This window comes from Peromyscus californicus, unplaced genomic scaffold, assembly GCF_007827085.1.
Source record: "Peromyscus californicus insignis strain IS unplaced genomic scaffold, ASM782708v3 Scaffold_14__1_contigs__length_90479793_seg_2, whole genome shotgun sequence".
NCBI classification, from domain to species: domain Eukaryota; kingdom Metazoa; phylum Chordata; class Mammalia; order Rodentia; family Cricetidae; genus Peromyscus; species Peromyscus californicus.
The window spans coordinates 10,661,440-10,686,577 of record NW_026294436.1 but is presented as its reverse complement, the minus strand read 5'-3'; the positions used below and the strand labels follow the sequence as shown (position 1 = coordinate 10,686,577).

The window sequence follows — 25,138 nt, the reverse complement described above, 5'->3', positions numbered from 1 at the left end:
GTGTGTGTGTGTGTGTGTGTGTGTGTGTGTGTGTGTGTGTGTGTGTGTGTGTGTGTTTAGGAGGGCATCCATGTTTTGCAGAATACTTGTGATGGTCAGAGAACAGCTTGAGGGAGATGGTCCTCTCTACCATCCGGGTCCTGGTGATTGAACTCAGGTCAGCAATCTTAATGGCTCACTGAGCCATCTTGCCAAGCCAGGATTTATTTGCTTGCTTGTTTGTTTTATGGATATTGTGCACAATCTGTAAATTTTCTACTTGTGGCAAGTGGGGACATTCCCATTCTGAGTCATTTTTCTAGCAGACAACAATTTAAAAATATTTGGGGTGTGTGGGTGTGTGTGTGTGTGTGTGTGTGTGTGTGTGTGTGTGTGTGTGTGTGTACACATGAATGAGTGAGCACCTATGCATACATTTGTATAAAGTCAGATAATGTGCATGCCAGGAAACACATATGGAGGCCAGGAACAATCTCTGTGTTAGTCCTCAAATTTCGCTTTGTGTGAGACAGAATCTCTTTGCTATTTTTCTGCTTCTATGCACCAGACTTACTATCTGTGAGCTTTTGTGGATGTTCCTGTCTCTGCTTTCCACTTCCATAGAAGCAATAGACTCACAGACCTTATATTATGTATTTGTGTTGTCCCAGGGTTCTGAGGATTAAAACTCAGATTCTCAGGTTTTCACACCTACTGCTCTTACACACTGAGCCATCCACACAGCACTGCTGATGGCATTTGAGTATTAGTTATATATAGTCTCTGAAAATACCCTAAGTAGGACAACAAAAGAAATTAATTTCAAGCAAACACAAGCGTCTTTTTTTCAGTCACTGCTTCATTATTCTTCTCCAGCTATAGAGTACAATTAGAACATACATATGGCAAGTGAGGATTTTGTACATAGATATAATTTGCACAGTTAAAAAGCAAAGTAAGTGTTAAAAGGCAATTCAGCACATTAGTTTCTGTAGAGACTAAATGATGGGAGATTATTCAGAGAAGTTTTATGAGCTTTAGGACAGACAATAAAAATTTATGGAGTTAAGGCAGAAAGCCTCATATAATGCATCAAAATTCTCTGAACACATGACATTTCACAGTTCAGAAGACTTGATGTTTAATGTTTTAGCCTTTTGGAGTGTACATCTGATGTGTATCCTTAAAGTTTATATTTTTACTGAAAATAATCCATTCTGAGAAAGATGGTGAGATTGTCATTACAGGCTTATGTTCCCATTAAGTATCTTTGTGTTTTTGATTGACTATTGCTCTCTCTGTGTTTTCTTAGTTTGCAGATTTTGTAAGCGATATGTTATAGTGAGAAATATATGTCTTTTATGTGTGAAAAAGAGAAAAATATTAAAATATACTATTAGATTATCAATTAATGTTACATAGGGGAATTTACATTTGACCTGCCATATAAAAGAGATAATGAAATTTTATTTTTGATTATATGTTATTTTGTGTGTGTGTGTGTGTGTGTGTGTGTGTGTGTGTGTGTGTGTGTGTGTGTTTCAAGGTACATGTGTGGCACTCATCGGACAGTTTGGGGGAGTTGCTTCTCTGCTTCTACCATCTAGGTCCCAAATATTGAATTCATATTACTAGGCTTGGTGGCAAATGCCTTTACCCACTGACTATCTTGCTGACCCAATGAACACTGATACGTTAGAATGTGGTAGCAATCATTGCGACCAAGGCTAGAACTATAAACAAGAGAAACATTCATAGCAGTGAAAGAGAATCTCCAACTCAGAAGTGGGTTTTCTTGAATGTAGCCAAGTGAGTTATGGAAAGAGTACAAGAGCAGTCCAACAAATAAATGATAGTCTTTTCAGCAAATGGTGCTGAAGTGAATAGATATCCATAGGCAGAAAGGAACTAGGGGCCCAGCAAGATGGATCAGTGGGTAAGGGTGCTTGCCACCAAGCCTGATGATCTGAATTTGAGCCCCAGGACCCATAGAGTAGGAGAAGAGAACTGTTTCTCACCAGTTTTCCTTCTACCTCCACATGTGTACTGTCATCTACACTGATGTGCACTCAAACACACATAAAATACCTAAATAAAATGTAATAAAATATTTTTAAATAGAAAGGAAGAAAGGGAGACAGGGAGAAGAGACAAAAGTCAAATGGAACAGAAAAAAAAAACATAATAAAATAAAAATATCAGCTACACTAACCTCTTTCTCATCTCTTATGTAAAGTCAGAATTAATTCAGAATGAATCCAAATGTAAAAATATATGTAATAGATAAAGAAACAGGAAAATTGCCCCAAATTGTCTTAAGGTCTAAGACTAGCGAGAAATTCCTTAGCTTTTACACTGGAAATGAAGTCTATGAAATTGAAAACTGTTGTTCTATGCAAAGCTTCACTATGATAATAAAAATTCAAGCTAGAACCTGTGAGAAATATCTCCAATAGCATATTTAGCAATGGATTCATATGGTGATTTAAATGGGAGCTGTCCGGCATGGGCTGAGGCATTCAAACATTTCGTCCAGAGTTGGTGTTTCTGTTTGGAGAGGCTTAGAAGGTGTGGCCTTGAATAGGAAGCAAGTCACTGGGGATAGGATCTGAGAATTTATAACTTAGTCTCACTTCAGTTTGCTCTCTCTGCTTTGTGCTTAAGGTGCAGATGTATCTTGCAGCTTTCTGCTCCAGTCACCATGCCTAATGCCTGCTGCCGCCATGCTTTCCCACCATGATGGACACTTATCCTTCTGAAATCATAGCCAAATAAATGCTTCCTTCCATAAGTTGCTTTTGGTCATGGTGCTTTATCACAGCAAGAGAAAAGTGACTGATACAAGCCACTGAGGCAAAGGATTCTCAAAATGGAAAGCTTAATATCAGTGAGAAAACAAATATATTAAAAGAAGAGGGACCCACACCTGAAAAGAACTTGTGAGAGATGCTGTTTACGTGGCCGATCATTTCAAAGTCATTAGCACTAGTAGAACCCACTTAAAAGTACAACTAACGTCGGTCACCACATGTTTATAAAGATGGATCAATTATTTAAAGAAAAACCTGACACTGTTAAAATTAAATTATAGCAGCACTGAGAAAAATTAGATCATTCCAATATTTTTGCTAGGATTGTGTAAGAGGGTATTGCTTATCTTGATGATTGTTTTATGTGTGTCTTGATGGTGGTGTCTATAAAAATCAAACTTATGCTACCACTCAAACCAGCAGGGGCATTCCATGGTAGTTTATCCAGTGACATGAAACTTAGGTTCATACAGAGTGATTTAGGTACATACTTACAGCAGTATTTAATTATTTACTTTTTCCTTTGCCTGATTGTATGTTTGTTTATTTATCTACTTACTAATGTTTGACATAAGATAACATGATGTAGCCCAGGACTACCTTGAAACTTTATTTTTAATTATTACTTAAGGGACCTGGGTACATTCAATCTACAGAATGTTTTACTCGCATACATAAATCCTGGCATTTATTCACCACCTACCACATAAATGAAGCACAATGGTTCATGCCTGTAATCCCAATACTTAGGAGGTAGAGGAAGGAGGGTCCAGAGTTCAAGTTCCTTGGCAACACAGAGAGTTTGAACCAAGGCTAGGATATATGAGACCCTGTTTATTACCTTAAATAAACCAAATGTTCCTTCATTTGTGAATTGCTAAATAGTTGTAGACCCATATGACAGTATACAACTCATAAATATAAAGGAAAAATAATTTGATATGTGCATGAACATGAGTGAATATCCAGTCTTACAAATGAGTTTTAAAACGGCAATTCCCAAATCTACTGACTGAGTATAAGTTTCTATTTATAAAAAATTCTTGAAATAAGGAAAAAAGAAAAGAGAGTAAGAATTTCTCAGGCAGGAGACCAAAAGTTAGAATACTTCCCTTTCTGTGTGTAACAATTTTTTTTGGTCAGGAGAGAAATGTTCTGGGTCTTGACTCTGTACCTGTCAATACACTGGAATCATAGAGTTCTAAAAATGTTTTGACTTATTATTTAAATAATTTTAATTTCATGTGTTTATTTATTTATATATGTGTGTGTGGCGGGGGAATGTATGTGCCATGGCATGTGTGTGAAAGTCAGGACCACTTGCAAGACTCATTTCTCTCCTTCTACCACATGGGGTCCAGGGATAGAGTTCAGGTCATGAAGTGTTGAGCACCTCTACCCACAGAGGCACTTTACCAACTCTTTTTTTTTAATTTAAGAAATTTTTTATTCATTTTATATACCAACCACATATCTCTCTTTCTTCCTGCTCCCTTCCAACCTTCCCCTCTCCCATCCCCTTCCCTGAAAGGGTAAGGCCTCCCATGAGGAGTCACCAAAGCCTGGTACATTTTGTTGAGGCAGGACCAAGCCCTTTCCCCCTGCATCAAGGGTGAGCAAAGTGTCCCACCATAGGAAATGGGCTCCAGAAAGCCAGCTCGTGCACTAGAGATAGATGCTAATCCCACTGCCAGGGGCCCCATTTCACCAGCTCTTGTACTATAGTTTCACATTGGGTGAAATTAGCTGAAGGATAAGTGGCATTTCCAAATTTTTTTATAACTACATAAGAATTTATAATTAATTCAAAATAAAAACATCTAATTAGTGAAAAGGTGTATGTGAAAAAAGTTCTAAAACTTGAAATTTATGAAAATGAAGGTTCAATTTATTTCATCAAATATGTAAATTATAAAAAAGTCTTTGAACTCTTTGCTACTGTGAGTTACTGGAAATAGATGAGAAAGATTTTGTGTACTTGTTTACATATTAACTTTTTCATGCAAAGCTGTTAGAATTTTAAAGATTTGTGAATGAGATATGTTAAAAATAGGAAAGAGAATCACATACTAAACACATCGCACCATGTTATCATTCCTTGAACATCTCACCCCCATCTATATTGAGCTCTTGTCTGTCTTGGTAGTGTTCAGTATTTAGTTTCAGAGAAACTGTGTATCTATTCGAGATGTTGGATGATGTGAGATATCCTGTGCCAGTGCCCTGTCCGTTCAGTCCAGATGGTACCACTAATTATTCTTGTGGAGGTTTGAATAATAATGGCCCCCACGGGCTCACATATTTGAATGCTAGTCACCAGGACGTGTCATTATTTGAAAGAATTAGGAGGATTAGGAGCTGTGGTCTTATTGGAGGAAGTGGGTCACTGGGACTGGCCTTTGAGGTTTCAAAAGTGCATGCTAAGCCCAGAGTCTTTCTCTCTGCTATGGATCAGTATGGAGCTCTCAACTACTTCTCCAGCACTTACTGGCCTGCCTGCTGCCATGATCTCCACCATGAGGATCATGGAATCTGAAACTGTAAGCATGCCCTTTTTATAGAAGTTGCCTTGGTCATGATGTCTCTTAATAGCAATAGAACAGTGACTAAGGCAATTCTCAACACAAAAACTGAAGTAGCTATTCTCTTTATTTTGAAAAAGTTGAATAATTTAGGATTACCTTTAAAGAAGAAAATTATAAAATATGAAACAAAATATGAAACAGAAAACTAGAATAGGTACTGATAAGATGGCTAAGTGGACAAAGTCTCCTGCCAACCAAGCTTAACTACCCAAGATGCACCCTGGGACCTACATAGTGGAAAGAGAGAATTGATTCTTTCAAGTTGTCCTTTCCTTATCTACATGTTGTAGCACACACACACACACACACACACACACACACACACACACACACACACCATAATTAAACATTTTTAAGAAAATAAAACCAACAGCAAAAATATATCCTTATGGACCAATGTTCATGGTATGAGGTCTACAGGAAAAAGAGGAGGATTTTTTTTTAACATAACACAATCTTTGAAAGTTGTGGAGGCACTAGATGATTAACATTTCTTTTTACTAAAAATTGTCAAAGTAAATTTCAATTTTTTACTATTTCCCACATTCACACTTATCCACTCACTTTACTAAAATATCATCTACCAGATACAAAGTCCTATGTTATTCTCATTCTCTCTCTCTCTCTCTCTTTGTCTCTCTCTCCTGTGTGTGTGTATTGTTTTTCTTTAGTGTTTCAAATCCTTTTGTTTATGACTTTTATAACCCCCTTTCACTTTATAAAACTCAGCCCTGCTCTGACCTCCTTTTTCCTTCCAAGTTGTTACTTCTTCTGCCAGATTATATTTATGTATGGGGCTGGTAATTTCTCAGTGAGTAAGGACACTTATCTGATAACCTGAGTTCAATCTTATGGACCCACATCTTGGAGGGCAAGAGCAGACTTCTGGGCATTGTCATCTTACCTCTATGCACATGTTATGAAACTCGTATCACACACATCATATATGTTCATGCATAAACATGTACACTAAAATAAGTAAATAAAATATTACTAGAGGGCACAGGAGAGCAAGCCCAGTGGGCATGAAACTGTGAGAGCTGGCCTTGCCCCCCTTGTCTACCATGTGTGATGGTGAGGGCAAAGGAAAGATGCCCTCCCCTCTCCCCCTCCTCCCGCCTCACGTGTAGCAAGCAAAAGAGATGACACTGGCCCTCATCAGCTGCAACATTCAGAAGAATGGCCCCTTCACCTTACCTGGGCAACACAGTAGAGCTGTCCTTGGTGGTATAGTTGTGGGTGAACATTACTTGCAGGAATAAAAGCAGGAGAAGCAGCCCCACCCCTTGCTCCTTGTTGCAAATGGTGAACTAGCTGTGCAGTGCTAGAGAGCTAGTGGTGAGGATAAGGAAGACCTGATGGACTGATCAACCCTGCAACTGCCCAGGCCCAGCCAGGGCTATGAGTTCTTCCACCCTAGCATTCACTCCATCTATGATTTGTTGGAGCATGTGAAGGGGCCAGTCCTGCAGATCCAAAGCTGCAGGATCTCTGTAACACAGCTCAACAACAGGATATCCAAGAGACCCAGTGAGGCTCCAGTACAGATAGTGTAGCAGAAACCAAAGGCCTCAAACCAGACCAATGACTTTGCAATGAACATTTGCAAGTAGAGATATATGGACTAAAGGGTACATCATGTGACTCATTGTGTCAAGCTACTGCTTCCAAGATGGAATTTTTCTTTTCTTTTTTTTCCTTCCTCTTAAATTTTTATTTTTTATTTTTATCTTAAGTTTTATTTTGGGGGTGTATGTTGTAAAGAAAGAGGGCGAATACAAAGAGGTGGGGAGATGAATGGGATTGAAATGCATTATGGGAAAGCCACAAAGAATAAATAAAAAGTTTAAAAATGTAACTAGAATCACATGTGAGAGAAAGGCTCATGCTTTGATTGTAGAAGAAGATATTTGCTTGTATTCAGATTGTTGATGCATAAATATATATTGGTACTTTAAATATATCAAAGAATTTTTACTCACATATTATATGTATTTCCTGAACCCAGAATTCTGTAAAGCAAACATGTGTATGTCATCATGACCCAGGTTAAGAAATCAAAGCTTTTCCAAACACGTTTCTAACCACTTGCACGGGATACCACTGTCCTGATTTCACTGCTTAGCTTTGATGGTTTTCTACTTGATATGAATAATCTCATGAAGCATATACTTAGGTTTATACTCTTTCTCCTCAAACATTGTATAGAACTTATTCATGGTTCTCACTAGTTCTATGATAGGATGTTCCTTCTTACTACTGTATCCTATACTAGAATATATATCCCAGGGTTGATCCACTCCACTGCTGATTTAAGCTGTGAAAGTTGTCCGTGAGTGACAGACTATGTGGATTAAAGGTTTTTCTTTCCTGTGTGTGACCCTGCTCTTACGTTATCTCTATCAAAGCAAGTTTATATAAGACAGAGCAAACTGCTGACCATTCAAATTGTGCTATGAAAATGGGAATTGAGTTAATCACTGTAAATCCCATAAAGCTCCCATAACTTGGATGTTGATACCATATTCTAAGGAGGGAGCAGGCTCAGAGATATCCATCACCTTATTCATAGGCTCTGTTCTGGGATAGGGGTGGATCTATCCTTTTGGTTACAGATTCCCTGGTCTTTCTACCACACTATCATCAATTTAAGAACTACTGGGGATTAACCTGTGTTCAGATATAATTATTACCACAATTAGTCACATTTATTATAAACCAAATTTCAATTAATTTAAAAAATTAACACAAATTCCTTGGCATATATTATATTTTGTAATCTTTAGTTGCATTTCATTTATTTGTGTGTAAGTTTGTATAGAAGACAAGTAGAGAGCTTGCAAGAGTCAGTTTTCTGTTTACCATGGAGTTCCAGGGATTGAACTCATTTGTCCAGCTTGGTAAAAAGCACTTTTACATGCTAAACCATCTGACTGACTCAGACATACATTGTTTTTGATACTCACAAACAATGATACTTTTGGTATTTGTGATATTTCTCCAGGCTTAGTCATTATACATCTTCATGCTTGAAACTATTCCGTAAACAGTTACTATCTGAACGACACATAGGTGCACTTCATTGACATAAAATTGAAAATATTTTAAGGAATTTAAACAATTTCATTATATTTTAGTGTGTGTGTGTGTGTGTGTGTGTGTGTGTGTGTGTGTGTGTGTGTGTGCATGCTTCTGTACATGTGCACACAATTGTGGGCAGTTCAAAGGATAACTTGCAAGTTGATTTTCTCTTTCCAAAATAGACTCCTCAGGATTGAATTTAGGTTGTTTACCTTGGTGGTAAGTATCTTTATCCACTGAGCTATCTTCTCAGACTTAAAGTTATTTTTAAAATAGAAACAAAACTTTCCAGTGTGACTAACCTTGATATAACCAAATCTTTCTGAGAAGAATATTTGTGGTTAAAAAGCACATTCTGCTGTTTTGACATTCCCCTCACCAGATGCCTGTGTCTTGGTTACTTGGAATCTTTGTATTAACAGTTTGAATCCAATGTTTAGTCTCTTTTCAGTAGGTATTAGCCGACAACAATGTGGGATGTTTTGGACCATTTGATTTATTTAGTATGTGGATTCTTAAACCATCTTTGAACACTTATCAGTGTGTTGTATATAATATAAATAGAAACATAAATTGAAAGAACTGTTTTTTTTTAACTTTTTTCCTAATTTATAGATTTTTTTTTTATTGCTCATGTTTCAAAGCATGCTAAGGCTGGAGGGTGGCTCAGTAGTGGACAATGCCACTGCTCTTCCTGAGGGCTGGAGTTCTGCTCCCAACACTCACGTTAGTTAGGTGACTCATAACCACCCACAACTCCAGCTTGACAGGATACAACCCTCTCAAATTCCATCTGAGACCAGTGTACTGATGTGCGCACACACACACATACACACACACACACACACACACACACACACACACACACACACACACACGGTGTGAAAATAAGAAAAATTAACTCAAAATGCATGCTAAGTGGACTTCGTTGCTTTACACTGTTGATTTCTTCCTTATTATATTTTATGTTTGTGGCCAGATACTAATTAGATGTATTTTGTGTAATTGCAGAGGTCTTTTATGCATCACAGTGCACAATTTCTGCAAGAATTAGCTCTTTCAGAATACAAAAGGAGCAGCTGAAAGATGCCTTTACCTCTGTCTAATATTGGGAATACATGGTATCATTTTATGCATGTATACATGCATTCACATGTATACAGTTGCACATGGAGGCAGTCAACCTTGTGTGGTAGTTCTCAGGAGACATCCATATTGCATTTGAGATAAAAGCCTCTCAGTGATGCCCATTCTGCTGGTCTGCTGTTCCTCCTCTTTCTACTTCCCAAGCTCCGGGATTACAACAGTGTATTCATCACACAAGGCATTTTACTTGGGTTCCAGGGATCAAACTGAGGCCCTTGTGCTTGCAAAGCAAACATTTTACCAATTGAGCTGTATTCCTGGCTCCAGGAATATACCACTCCGCCCCTGCCACTTACGGCACTTCACTGCCTGTTCTCCACACTCCATGCTCTGCAAAGAGGATTTGCTGTTCTCCAGACTTGGCTGCAACCACACTATGCTGTAGGTCTATAGACAAAGTCGTCTTTATGATAAATATCTGTTTTAACTAAGAAGTAATCGCTGTAAAATGAATCAGGCACGCACTACTGCTTGAAAAAGTAACTCTTCTCTAGTGAATTATCTAATTAAATTCTGGGTCTTAATACTTCAGTGCTTTACAATTACACAGACATCTTTAAGAAGTCTGTGGGAGTACAGTCTGGTCATGGGACTGTCTAGGCCATTAAGCTTCATACATTTGGGGGTGTACTACGAATTTGACTAATACTGTTAGTGATAAACCTGCAAATAGACTTGGGAAGATGGCTCAGTGGATTATAGTATTTTCTGTACAAGCATTAGGACCTGAGTCTGTGGCACCAGCAACTACTTAGAAAGCTAGACATAGCTATGTACCTGCTTTTAAGCTCAGTATTAGAGAGTGGAGGTAGAGGCAGCAGGATGCTGGGCAAGCTTAGCTCCAGTTTCAGTGAGAGACACTGTCTCTCTCAAAGGAATAAGTAGAAAGTGATGGAACAGAATGTCTGATGTCCACTTATGGCCTCCTGATATGCACAGATGCAAGCACCTGAACTAACATGTATACCTACACAGAAATATGCAAATATATACAATAACAAGATGAGGGAAAGTGCAGTCTAGGTGAGTGAGTATGTTCTCATACATGGGACGGTTTGTTCATCCTGATACCTTCTGTCTTCCCTTGCTTGTTTGTAGCTGCAGTTGTTAATTTGTTTGCCTAGTAAACTTTCTCCTTACTGAAGCAAGGTCATAAGACAGGAAAAATGTTAGTAAAAATTATATACACACATACACATGTATAAATATGTAGCTATACAGAAGAATGCAGACGAGAAAGGGACATAGGGGAATTTGGAGAAAAGTACTGGAAACTGCTGTGCATTTTGTGAAATAGCTATTCATATATTCGTCATTTTGTCACAAATGTAACCACCTAATGTGAAATAGGACTTGTCATCTTTGTAAATATGTTTAGTATACTTGTTTATGTTTTGCGCATGTATGTGGGCAATCATGCATGTCATGTTGCATGTGTGTAAGTCAAAGGACAACTTGTAAGAGTCTGTTTTCTTCTTCTACTATGGGGGGTTTGGGGATTGAACCTGGGATGCCAGATTGACAGCAATTCCCTTTACCCACCGAGCCATTTTGTTAGCCTGATTCTGTTTTTTATGCTTTAAGGATCTGTGGGGAATCTGGAAATGATCTGCTTGTACAGCTTTGTGTGTGCTACAACAATCAGGTGATTTGTAATAGGCATTGCTATAATGGGCATCTACATATGTAAACATGGATTTTTTTTTAGTTAAGTAAATCCCTGCCTGTGTGTGCATGTGTGTGTCGGTAAACCTGTGCACATGCACACACACACACACATACGTGTGTGTGTGTGTGTGTGTGCGTGTAGACATGCTCATGAGCATGTTGAGGTCAGAGGTTCATGTCCTATGTCTTCCTCAATCACTTTTCTGTCTTGTTTATTGAGAAAGAGTTTCTGACTGAACCTAGAATTCACCAGTTATGGAAGACTCTCTGGTCATGGAGGGCCAGGGATTTGCCTGTCTTTACTTTCTGAGTGCTGGAATTCTATGTGTGTGTACCACCATACCCAGCTTTTTTACATGAATGCCAAGAATACGAACTGGGGCTCTAATGCTTGCAAGGAAAGCACTTTAGTGACTGAGCCGTCTCCTAGCAGCTCCCATCACAGACATTTTAGTAAATGAATAGATTATAATTCATTATGTGGAGAAAATACATTCATTGCATCCATTGTTACTCATGTACACACTATTCATCCATGATTCATTTTATCATGGATCATTTTAAAGTAACAGAGGACACAGTAAAACACACCGTGGGTAATAACTACATTAGCAAAAATGCTATCACCCTATGAAATAGGACTGTTCTGGTTGTCTAGACAGTAATTCATTGTATGAGCACTTTGGGGAAAGAACTCTTGAAGGGGTTGGCTTTGGAGGGCTACTTTCCATGACTGATGATAGAGGTGGCAGCTGTGGCCATCGTGTGCCTTGACTGAGCTGAAGGAAGGATGTCTGCACTCCTTTACTCACATAGTTGACAAGTAAAACTGGCTGTCAGCCCAGAGTCTAGGTGGTTTTCACGGGAGCCTCTCCGTGGGCCACTTGAGGGTCCACATGGCATGGCATCTGGCTTCTTCCAGAGTGGTGATTTGGCAGAGCCAGGTGGAGTCTGCAGTGCCTTGAAAAATTATCTAGCCTTAAACCTCATCATTTAATTCTACCGTTGTACTCTGTCACATAGGAACAGCTGTGCTTCCAGGTGGGAAATTCTAGGAGAAGGTGTAGAAGTCAAGGGATGAGAGTCACTAGTGGCTCTTTGGTCTATCATCAATTCAGAGACAGACTGGTTGAATTGTATAAAGTCTCACTATAGTAAACCATAGAAACACCATAGGAACATGTCACTGGCCCGGCAGACATGATGCTATTTTAAAGAAATGCTTACATCTTTCAATCTGACTAGCAGACTTTTGAAACAATGGACTTAAGAAATGAGAATTTCACCAGAAATTTTAGACTGAAAGAAGGAAAAGCCACCATCCAGGGGGACTACTTCTTTCCCAGAAAGAGATTTAAAATGTGTCAGACAACCTTACAGGATAAGATGGAAGCCCAGACAATAAGGAGTCAGTAGTGTATGGGACCACACCTAGACTAGCACTACATAAACGTGCATATCACTAGCCATTTATTTAAAGCTTGGTGTTACTGCAGGACTTTGAAGATGGACTTTGCTGGTCACTGGATTTATTTACTTCTCTTGCCAATGTGGTCATATTAAATGAAATTTCCTTTCTATTATATTTCTTCTCAATATTACATTATTTTAGATACGTGTGTGCATGTGTTTCTTTGTGTGGGTTTGTGCATGTGAATGAAGTTTCTGTAAAAGCCAGAAGAGGGTATGAGATCGCATTGTACTGGAATTACAGGCAGTTGTAGCCCTATGTGTGTGCTGGGTATTGAACTGAGGTTCCCTGCAAGAACAGTACCCACTGTTAGCTGCTGAGCCATCTCTCAGCCCCATAATTTACCTATTTTAATTGCTTTCTCAAGAACAGGTTGCCAGTCTGTGCTTCTTGGGACATAGGCTGTGACCACAAGTTAGGTAACACCTGCAAAGTGAGATATAGACTAAATGATAAATGCTAGTGAAGTGGGGTAGCTTAAAATCCATCTGAGCAGTCATAAAACAAAGAATGTGTTTGGTGTGTGTGTGGACCATTGCTTATTCTACATAGGCTGGTGCTGCTTTCATAGTTTATGTGTGTGTGTATGTGGGGGCAGGGAGAGACAGCTGAAGTTAGTTTAAATAAAGAAGGTTCATCACAGGATTGAAGGGGAGATGGCTTAGTAGAATATAGAATTAATATCATGTATAATTGAAAATTGGCAGTGAAGTCCAAGTTAATAGTGAAAGCTTGTGGTCTGAAGTTTAAGGGTGATGTTGAACCAGGTTGTCTTCTTTAGACAAGATTGATGAGAAGAGATATGAATGTCAAGGAGAAAGAGGCAGAAGCGTGGTGAGAGCTCCAGCAGAGCTCAGGCTCATGTGGCAGAGGGGTGGGCAGGACACTGAGAGTTTCCTTGCTGTGGCCCACAGCTGGCTGTTGCTGCTAGCAACCAGTGGGTGCTCAGTTAAAAGAATGTCAGGTGATGGACAGCCATTCCCAGGTGTCAATGTGGTGGTTAGACAAGAATCTAGAAAAACCCATTGCAATACTTCTAGAAACCAAATTACTGTAGTTACAAAAATTGTCATAGTTCAACCGAAATAGTGTTTTCTTTAGTTAATACATTCCAAACGTTTTCACCTGATTGTCCCAATTTTATTAAACCAGACATCAAGGTGGGAAAGGAATGAGGCAGAATAAAGCCCAGGATAAATTGTAATTTCACTCTGGTTCTGCAGCATTCCAACTGTTCCACAGTCCCTGAAGTTCTCATCAGTTAATCAGCCTTGCAGGTGGTTCAGTGGAGGGTGCAGATTTTTCCAGAAACTTTTACTCACAGACTCTTCCAGAGACTGTGACTGTGACTGTTACTGACTCAGTCCAGAGGCTGCCATAGAATGGAAATAATATGTACTTTTTTATTGCACAAATAAAACTTTTCACATCAAAGTATTGCTGGTGCAGGTTGCATACCTGCTGAGATTTCCAGTTTCCTGTGTCCTGGAACAAAGAATTGGAGCAGAGACACATGAACAGTGATAGAAATAGAAACAGTTTAATAAAAAGGGGAAAGGCACTCCTGGGGGTGGGAGGAAACAGACCAGAGAGCTGGAAGAGGTGAGAGGCTCTGATGATTCGTTACCTCCTGTGATGAGCCTTCTTCAGTAGGCATTGTTTGAGCATGCTCAGTTTTGTCACGTGTAACCCCACTGGAGAAAGATTTCCAGGCCTTCTGCCATGGGATATCTTTACTGTGTTAGATTTCATAGTCATTCTACTCTACTGTCACAAAGGGGCAGTGGGAAGGTGGAGCCAGTTCCACAGAGTGAAGGCTCCCCTAACACTTCCACAGGACTCTGTGTGGATGTGGCAGTCCTATTTTTAATATGGATTGGTATCTGCCCATGCTAAGTTCAGGGCAAAGGGATCTTGAACATTCATGATACTAACATGCATCCAGGGAGAAAGTTATGTTTTTACAACTAACATGTCAAGTTTGAAATCCTACAAATCCTATAATCAGAAGGGACAGATTGTTGTATTTAGTTGAGTCCATTCTGAAAACCATCAAATACAGAATAAATAACATGTCCTAAAATAGTGACAATAATAATTCTTTTTTTTTTTTATGTTTCTGTATTTTTTTTCTTTTTTTTTTTTAATTTATTTTAATTTATTTTGCAATACAATTCAGTTCTACATATCAGTCACGGATTCCCTTGTTCTCCCCCCTCCCGTCCCCCTCACCTTCCCCCCAACGCCCCCCCCCATTCCCATCTCCTCCAGGGTAAAGCCTTCCCCACAGACTGAGGTCAACCTGGTAGACTCAGTCCAGGTAGGTCTAGTACCCTCCTCCCAGGCCAAGCCAAACAATCCTGCATAGGCCCCAGGTTTCAAACAGCCAACTCATGCAATGAGCACAAGATCTGGTCCCACTGCCTGGATGCCTCCCAAACAGATCAAGCCAATCAACTGTCTCACCCATTCGGAGGGCCTGATCCAGTGTGGACCCCTCAGCCATTGGTTCATAGTTCATGTGTTTCCATTCATTTGGCTATTTGTCCCTGTGCTTTATCCAACCTTGGTCTCAACAATTCTCGCTCATATAAACCCTCCTCATTCTCGTTGATTGGACTCCCAGAGATCCACCCAGGGCCTAGTCATGGATCTCTGCATCCAGATCCCTCAGTAGTTGGATGAGGTTTCTAGCACAACAATTAGGGTGTTTGGCCATCCCATCACCAGAGTAGGTCAGTTCGGGCTGTCTCTCGACCATTGCCAGCAGTCTGTTGTGTGGGTATCTTTGTGGATTTCTGTGGGCCTCTCTAGCACTTTGCTTCTTCCTGTTCTCATGTGGTCTTCATTTACCATGGTCTCCTATTCCTTGTTCTCCCTCTCTGTTGTTGATCCAGCTGGGATCTCCCGCTCCCCCAAGCTCTCTTTCCCTCGACCCTCGCCTTTCATTACCCCCACTCATGTCCAGGCCGGACCAATGGAATCGAATTGAAGACCCTGACATTAATCCGCACACCTATGAACATATAATTTTTGACAAAGAAGCCAAAAGTGCACAATGGAAAAAAGAAAGCATCTTCAACAAATGGTGCTGGCAAAACTGGATATCAACATGTAGAAGGCTGCAAATAGATCCATATCTATCACCGTGCACAAAACTTAAGTCCAAGTGGATCAAGGACCTCAACATAAATCCAGCTACTCTGAACCTGCTAGAAGAGAAAGTAGGAAGTAGTCTTGAACGCATTGGCATTGGAGACTACTTCCTAAATAGAACACCAGTAGCACAGACTCTGAGAGAAACAATCAATCAATGGGACCTTTTGAAACTGAGAAGCTTTTGTAGAGCAAAGGATACGGTCAACAAGGCAAAGCGACAGCCTACAGAATGGGAAAAGATCTTCACCAACCCCACATCTGACAGAGGACTGATATCCAGAATATATAAGGAACTCAAGAAATTAGACATCAAAATGCCCAACAGTCCAATTAAGAAATGGGCTATAGAACTAAACAGAGAATTCTCAACAGAGGAAACTCAAATGGCCGAAAGACATTTAAGGAATTGCTCATCATCCCTAATCATCAGGGAAATGCAAATCAAAACAACTCTGAGATACCACCTTACGCCTGTCAGAATGGCTAAGATCAAAAACACTGAAGACACCTTATGCTGGAGAGGATGTGGAGCTAGGGGAACTCTCCTCCACTGCTGGTGGGAATGCAAGCTTGTACAACCACTTTGGAAGACAATAATAATTCTTAGTGCAAATGGAAAACCTCAACTAAGACACAAAGCAATACAGAATATGGGTCCATAGCAATAAATCCCAGAGCCATGTTTTCTGTTTATACCAGCACAACAGTGTTTGGAGTTAACACCAATTAACTTTGTATTGCCTTGGTGTTGCCTTTTAAGAAAGCAAACAGTTAAAGATTGTGTTATGGAAATAACTAGATCACAGGTAGTGGTATAGCCTGGAGGGCATCTTCATTAGCCAAATGGAGAAAACCTCAATATTTCTAACGAAAGAGGGAATGAAGAATATAATTAGAGTCATAAGGCCAATGTATTTTTAAAAGCCCTCAACCATAAAATGACCAAAGTTTATTATAAAAGGAATTTACTTTGGACTGTGGAGGCTCAGTGGGCAGAAGCAGAGAGGTCTGCTTTTGAATCTACATTGAATACTCAAACAGCAGGTGTGCTCATGTGCCCCTGTAACACCAGCTCTGTGGAGGAGGGAAACTGGAGGGCTTGCTGGCTGCCAGCCTAGCTTAAGTTTCAGTGACAGACCCTTTCTCAAGGGAATTAGAAAGATAATGACAGAGAAGATACCCAAAGTCCTTTTTTGGCTTCTACACACATGCACAGGCTCAGGCAAGTGCCCTCCCCCACACACACACAAAGGAAGAGAAAGAGTGAATGGGGGGAGGGGAGGGGAGAGAAGAGGGTGTAAGGGTCAGATGGCTCACTGGTTAAGAATACTTGCTTCTCTTGCAGAAATTCAAGGACTGGTCCCCCAGCACCCAAGTCAGGAGAGTCACGTGACTCACAGCTGCCTGTCACTCCAGCTTCAGGAGATCTTATATCCTCTTTATGGCCTCTGTAGGCAACTTCACTTACGATGCACACAGGCACATAGACATACACCCAAATAAAAGTAAAACTAATATTTAATATATATCAAACTTTCTTTGTAACACCAATGTCTTTATTCAGTTATGAAATTTTATCTAAGGTACAGAAAGTCTAACCAAGTATCTATTGCACTGTTTGGTTCTATTTCGTTGTGCTTAATTTAAATCTACATATATTCTTCTCACCTTGAGCCATTGAAACCTTGTCCAGGCTGTGCCTAGCCCTTGATCTGGGTGATACCTTCATGTCAATGTGATGTATATGAAGATGTGAATCTTTTGTGTGTCACAAGAATAAGTAAATGAATGTAGCTCAGGGGTAGACTACTGGCCTAATATGTACAAAGCATGGATTCAATCCTCAGCACTTGGAATTAGAAACCTTACTGAATAAGGCTAGGAGACTGGCTTAAGCAGAGCCCTCATTCTCAAGAAAGCTTCCTCCAGGGCAAAGCCTCCCCCGTGGACTGAGATCAACCTGCTAGACTCAGTCCTGGAGGTGGGAATGGTGGGTGAGCTGGGGGAAGGTGAGGCGGGCCGGAGGGGGGAGAACAAGGGAATCCGTGGCTGATATGTAGAACTGAATTGTATTGCAAAATAAAAATAAAAATTAAAAAGGAAAGTAAGCTAAAAAAAAGAAATACATTATATGTTAAGAAATAAATCATAATCATTATAAAAGTCAAAAATAAAAAAAAAGAAAGCTTCCTTCTCATCAGAGATACTACCCAGGCTCAGGATATGATAATGACATCTGTGTGCTTGTTAACATCATAGAGATACACATGGGAGACTCTTCACATGTATTTCATTCCTTAAATTATTTGTGCATCCTTATCTTTAAATTCCCGAATAGTGTCTAATTTAAAATGGCTTTTCTTTTTTCTTTTTGTATAAAAATTATTTTTGTTCATGATATTCCACATAATGGTCTAGCTTTGTCAGAATCTGTAGCTAGAGTTTTCCTGCTTGCCCACAGTCAGGACAAATCTCTCTCACCTGCCAGTCCCACAGCCACTCAGACCCGACCAAGTAAACACAGAGACTTATATTGGTTACAAACTGTATGGCCATGGCAGACTTCTTGCTAACTGTTCTTACAGCTTAAATTAATCCATTTCCATTAATTTATACCTTGCCACATGGCTCGTGGCTTACCAGCATCTTCACATGCTGTTTGTCATCATGGCGGCTGTCAGTGTCTCTCTGACTCAGCCTTCCACTTCCCAGTTTTTTCTCCTCCTTGTCCCGCCTATACTTCCTGCCTGGCCACTGACCAATCAGTGTTTTATTTATTGACCAATCAGCAACACATTTGACATACAGACCATCCCACAGCAAGAATCCATTTTCCTTATAAAGTTATGGGAAAGATTTAATGTTTTCTTTTGACAACTCTAGTTCATTAGGGTATGTGCCTGTCAATACAATAGTTTCCTCTGTGGGAGGGAACTTGTTAATAATTAACATTATTGAATTTTGAAGATGCAATAATTCAACAAAACCAAAATAACAGGATACATGATTCCTTGTCTTACCTCATAATTTTTGAACAAAATGAGTTTTACATTTATTGGTGTAATGCAAATTGACACTTTTTATAAAAGGTTTTGTAAGACAAGGGGTTTTCCAAACAATATTGTGGATGATGATGACAATTAGAGGTTTATGATCTGACTTTTTATGTTATTGTGGAGCAAAGGTAAATTTAGTTATACAGTGACAAGAGACCTGTGTTTTCAGAAAAATAATTCACACAATTACGCTGCAATACAGAAGTCATATGTCTTTTTACTTCTCACTGCACTTGAGGGACATTTCCAGTTTTCTCTCCCATGACTATCATTACATTAGAGTTCTGAGAAATGATTAGATCAAAAGACTGAAGCATATCTGTATACTTCTTTCTCAGAAGTTTGCCTTAAATAACACTTCTACTTGGTGTTTATTGTTTATTATAATTATTATCCTTATTTATTTAATGAGAGAAGTAGAAGTTTATTACATGTATTGTGTACAGCTGCTGTATGGAAGTCAGTTGAGGGGAACTGTCTACTGTATGTGCAGTTTTAATAATTAGACCATTAATGGTGTCTGGTACCTCAATCTGTAGTGTGTATGACTTAAAATAACCTTTTGAACATTAAATTTTGGAATAAAAAAGTCAAATAAATCAAACGGACTTTTCTTCAATAGGATCAAATCCACAGGTCACATATTTGCTATAATGTTAAGATGTTTTTAATCATAAAACATTATATGCATTAATTACAAATTCCTACAGCCACTGTCCATAAATTACTTAGTAGACTCGCAGTGTTCTGTGAACCACAGATAAGAATTGAGCAAAAACAGATGATTCACACAGACATGTGTATAGATGGAAAGAGAGAATGAAGAATCAACTGTATGAAGAATCACAGGGTGGTGTGTGTAGAGAAAAGACTTGCTTTTTAATTTTGCTTTTATTTACTTCTACTTTCAGTGACAGATTCATATGAATGTGTAGAGTGGGAGTGTCCCACTGTTACTACCGCACCTTTGTGCTTTGACTGGGCTGCTCCCAATGGGCACTGTGTTTGATAAAGTGTCCCAAACTCATAGTCAAAGAGATGAAAGAAGAGAGCACATGGAAAACCCAATAAGATGTGAGAACCAGGATGGAGAAATGGCCAAACAGTTAAGAGCACTTCCTCTACCAAAGAACCAGAGTTCAGTTCCCAGCATCCACTTCTACAAACCAGATCACAACCACATTTAACTCAAATTCCAGGGCATCAAGTGCTTTCTTCTGGTTTCCATAGGACCCAGTATTTACACACACACACACATACACACACTCACACACACGCATACACTACATGGAATTAAAAATAAAATAGATTATTTTTTAAATATAAGGACAGTCTGTTTCCTACTGAATGTTGTTTCCCCAGTTAAATTTGCAGGTAATGTACTCTTGAAATAAATGATTCATAGTGGGGAATACAAGTGGTGTTTGTGTGTGTGTGTGTGTGTGTGTGTGTGTGTGTGTGTGTGTGTGTGTTTGTGTGTGTGTACATGTTTAGGGGCCATGGGTATCAAACTCAGGTGGCAAGTGCCTTTCATTGCTAAGCCATCTCACCTGCTCTCAATTAGTTGCAATTTGTGGATAAGAAGAATACTGATAAACGCAAAGCAGGAAAGAGAATGTGATAGATTTGCAGGGTGCTTTATATTTTAGAGGACTTGGAATGGAAGTGTCCTTCTAAGGAATTGAGAAGACCCTCTTGGACTTACATGGAGGGAGAATTTCCAAGGTAGAGGCCCCTTCTTTAGCAACAGTTTGGAATGGCAAGAATGCTGTGCGGTTGAGATAGCGCATGGGTCAGAGATCATGCTGGAGTGAAGGGATGCCAGGGGCGAATCAGGCCTAGAAGACTATCCTTGAACAGCATGACTGCTGGGTGACTGTGCACACAGGAGTGACCCACCATTTATCCATGATGTTACTTCTAAGAATTGAGACAAAGGATTTTTTTTTTTCTTCCCTAGGATTGTAGCAAAATTAAAAGAAGCCACTTTCTTGGAATTTAACTTCAAAAATGACTAAATGAGCTTAATATTCAACATGTGAAATGTTTGTGCTGATTTATATTAAACCTTTAAGAGACCCAGGCATGAAAAGAAGAGCACAAATATTCCATTACTTTTCATCTTGAGTGACAGCTCCTGCCTTTAGAGCTCACTCTGGGGCACAAAAGGCATAGAATTTTCTTGAAAAAAAAAAGTTATCTCCTATGACTCAGAGGATATGTCATCAAGGTGGGGGTCTCCCAGCCTATCAAAGAGCCTTGTAGCCAATACCAGCATGCAGATGAAGTCTTGCTTAACAGATGGTATCTCTGGTTCTTTGAGGTCATGTCAGATGGCAAACACTAAGTGGGTCTGCCAGAAAATTCCAGTCCATTTGGGAAATTATATGACTTAAGCCAAGTCTGAGTCTTTTACCCTGTCAAAGAATAAAAGGGGTGGAAGTTGTTTTGACAGGTCTCAGAAGCATCTTAGTAAATGAACAAAGCAGAGAAGCCACAGTTGCTGATGTTAATGGAAAGGCTGTGTCGAACTTGAGTGGGAGGCCAGGAATCATCACTGAACGTTAATACATATGCAGTAACAATAAATAGAAAGACTGTGTTGAGCTGGAGCAGGGGGCCAGGAATCATGACCGGACATTAGTACATATCCAGTAACAATAAAGTATAGGGTGAAATCAGTCAAAAACATAGAAATTCATTCATGTCAGCAAAAGCATGCTGCCATAAGAATCTGATTTTTTTGCATATGTGCGTATATGTTCATATGTGTGGGGGTGGATGTGTGTAGTGTGTGCACACATGTGTGGAGTTAAAGGCTGACTCCAAGTGCCATTCCTCAGGTGCTTTCTACTTCTTGAGGCCATTTCTCTTATTGGTCTAGAATTTTTCAAGTGAAATCGGCTGCTTGGTAAAGAACCCCACCGATCCACCTAATCTGTCTTGCTAACTCTGGAATCAAAAGCGTGTTTGATCACACTAGTCTTTTGCTACATGGGTTTGGTGGATTGAACTCAGATTCTTGTATTAACAAAGCAATCTCTTTGGCCTCCAAGCCGTCTTTCATTTCCAAAATCTGAATTTCTTTCAGCCTGCCCAGGTAGAACCGTGCCCTGTGGTGTTTACATGTTGTAGTCCCATCTTGGCACGTAAGTTTGCGTCAAGTATCACTGTGTGTTATACCCTTCCCTTGACATACCTGCTAAGTGCAAGAGTGCAATGCAGAGCAGTGAGCACTCTGGCCTGAGTTGTAAGCAAGACTTCCTTTTTTCACACCCGGGGTACACATGGAAACATGCACACTGCTATCAATAATTCCAGATAGTGCTTCTGAGGAACAACCACCTCTCATCAATCTTCTCCTTAGATAAATACAGCAAAGGATTAGGAGATGGCATTTCAAGTAATTCTTGAGAAGAATCATTGTTCGGATTCCTACGTTGCTGTACAAGCTAAATTCATATATTTTGGGGTCTGTGTGTGTGTGTGTGTGTGTGTGTGTGTGTGTGTGTGTGTGTGTTAGGATGGGCTCCTTAATGTCATTTATAACATTGTGTAACAAACAACAATAAAGATAAAAGTTCTTCCTGATGCCTGTCTGTAAGATGTTAAAGAACTCTTAGGAGGCTGTTGATAGAGTCACCTTCTGGGATTCAGATGTTTGCTCTTCTCGATAGTGTTGGCATTTCTTGTTTTTCCTATAAAACCACATAGCTACCTGTTGTCTGTGTGTCTAAGATGAAGGATAAACAGTGGTGAATTCTGCAAGTTCTTTCATGTGAAGATCAACTTTTTGATTACTTGTTAGTAGCTCTAAACACTACAGTTTTAAAAATGAGATGGAATTGAAGAACATAAACTTAAGCAAGGTAAGTTTGGACCACACCTTTGAGATCATTTTGTGGTTGTCCCAGAATTCATTCCACGTGTCAGAAAGCCTTTTCTTTGTATAAAGAGAAGGAAGGACTCTAGGTGTACACTGAGTCTGGCTCAGGTTAGGGTCTGGCTCATGCAGTCAAAGCCAAATTCCTTTACTCATAGTCCTACATTTTCATCATACATGACTGTCCTTTCTGTCACTGCACTCAGGCCATTGACAAGCATACCCTGCTAAAAGCCTGTGACTCCTCATGTACAGCTGTGCCAAGGCAACCTTGCTGCTACTAGAGGGGACAGGAGCTGTATTGTGGGTCTGTCTAAATTATGATGTTTTCTTTTGCTCTCTCTTATAATCTCTGGCTGATTAATGGAAAAAGAGAATGCTTATCCACTGAAAGTCCCCCATGTTTGTCCTCTGTTTTGTTTTGTTTTGTTTCCTCTTTCTCCAGAAGGTGCCCTGAGACAGTCAACAAAAGCTGACCACATTTTCTTTGTATTATTCCTTAGCAAATGAGGCCCCAGAAAGTCAAATTTGAAAGTCAGGCAGTGGTAGAATTTGACCTACATAAAATTTCCCAAATTCTCAACTAAACTATGTTTCCACCACACTATTCTTTAAAACATGCCATTTTATGGCAAGAAGGGAACATTTTAATTCCTCTAAAATGCTATAAAAAATCTATCTTGATCTCTTCCAAATGTTAATTGCTTTGTATTTTTCACACATTTTCTCATTTAGTTCTAAATAATTAAATATCAGAATATGTGCTAGGTACCAGGAATAAAAATAGTTGTGTACACTCTTGCTTCCCACTTGAAGGCTACAAATAGCACAAGAGAAAATGTATATAATTCAAATGTTAAAATACATTAAAATAAGTAATCCTCCACATTCCAATGTAAGGACATTAAAAATTATGATGAAGATTAAGTAGGAAGTTATGATTTCAACAAACAAACAAGCATGTGGGATGATACTTTTAAGCAAGTATAAGAAGTTTCAAGGAAGGTTCCAGAGTGGGTGCAGCAGACAGAGACTTCGTGGGAGCCTGAGTGCTGGGAATGAAGCACAAGAAGAGATCACCTCTTAACCACCTTACAAAGATCATTAATGCTGAATGTCAGTGTAGCTGCCTGGAGAATCAGCCATGGGACAGGTCTGACATCATATTTGTGAAGGTGTTTCTAGATTATCTAAAACTGCACTACTTAAGTTAATTTTTAAGTATTTATGTTTGAACTGAATATTTAATATATATCTTGTGTTATAAGTGTATATATATATACATGTGTATGTATATATGTATATACATATGTATGTATATATGTATATATATATATATATATATGACTGAATACATACTTTTTTATAGTCAAATGGCAGTTGCACTTATCAAGAGCACTCAGTCTGATAACTAAAGCTGAAATGGATCAATGTCTTTCAAAATATATTTTTCTTTTCTAATTCACTTTGGATTCCCCACATCATTTCTATCATTTCTTTCCAACATGTTTCTCATTTATTTCACACTTGGTCATTGTTCCTAAGAGGATCATCTACTCTAGTTAGTTTATTCAGTTCAGTTAGACAGCCAAGGCCCTTATAAAATATATCTGCTTGAGCTAGTGAGATGACTCATTGGAAAAAGGTGTTTACCACCAAACATAATGACCTGAATTTGACTCCTGGAATGCCATGATAGAAAAAGAGAAATGACTTCCCCAAAGTTGTATTCTGACATACACATGACCTCTTGTATGCACACAGTAAATAAATAAATATTTTAATCATATATATGTATATATATATTTTATCATATATATGTATATATATATACATATATATGATTGTTTATGTGTGAGTGCCTGAATATAGAGAAAACAATGAAGAGCCTTACAATTGCACCCTTGATGTCCAGAGATATGTATCTACATCCTTTCTTTGTAAATGTTGGTTGAGGTTTTAAAAGTCTAATCCTTAGAAAGGTCCATCAGAGGCAGATGATATTATAGGCAACACAAATATACAGTTCACCTTGGGAAAACTCACTTCTTATTCTATTATTATAATGCTACAGGTCTTTCCAATCTCTCCTATTCTTTTTGGATAATTATAGCTCTACCATAAACATAAAAGTCATTTAATGCAAGTATTAATTGTTGGGCATCAGCTGATAGAATGTACATCTGCTGAGCTTCTTGAGGAACAGATATGAAATCCTTAGAAGCTAGGACCTGGCCTCTGGGAAGTTTAAAATTAGATATTCTTTCCTTGCTTTAGCTGTGTCTACCTACCACCTTTTA

At 39.1% G+C, this 25,138-nt stretch overlaps 1 protein-coding gene across 3 annotated transcripts in view; it reads left to right on the top strand.

Annotated features, from left to right (window-relative positions):
• The window catches only part of Dpp10 (dipeptidyl peptidase like 10), a 725,523-nt gene that overhangs the window by 379,643 nt on the left and 320,742 nt on the right, over positions 1-25,138 (top strand). The window lies entirely within an intron of this gene.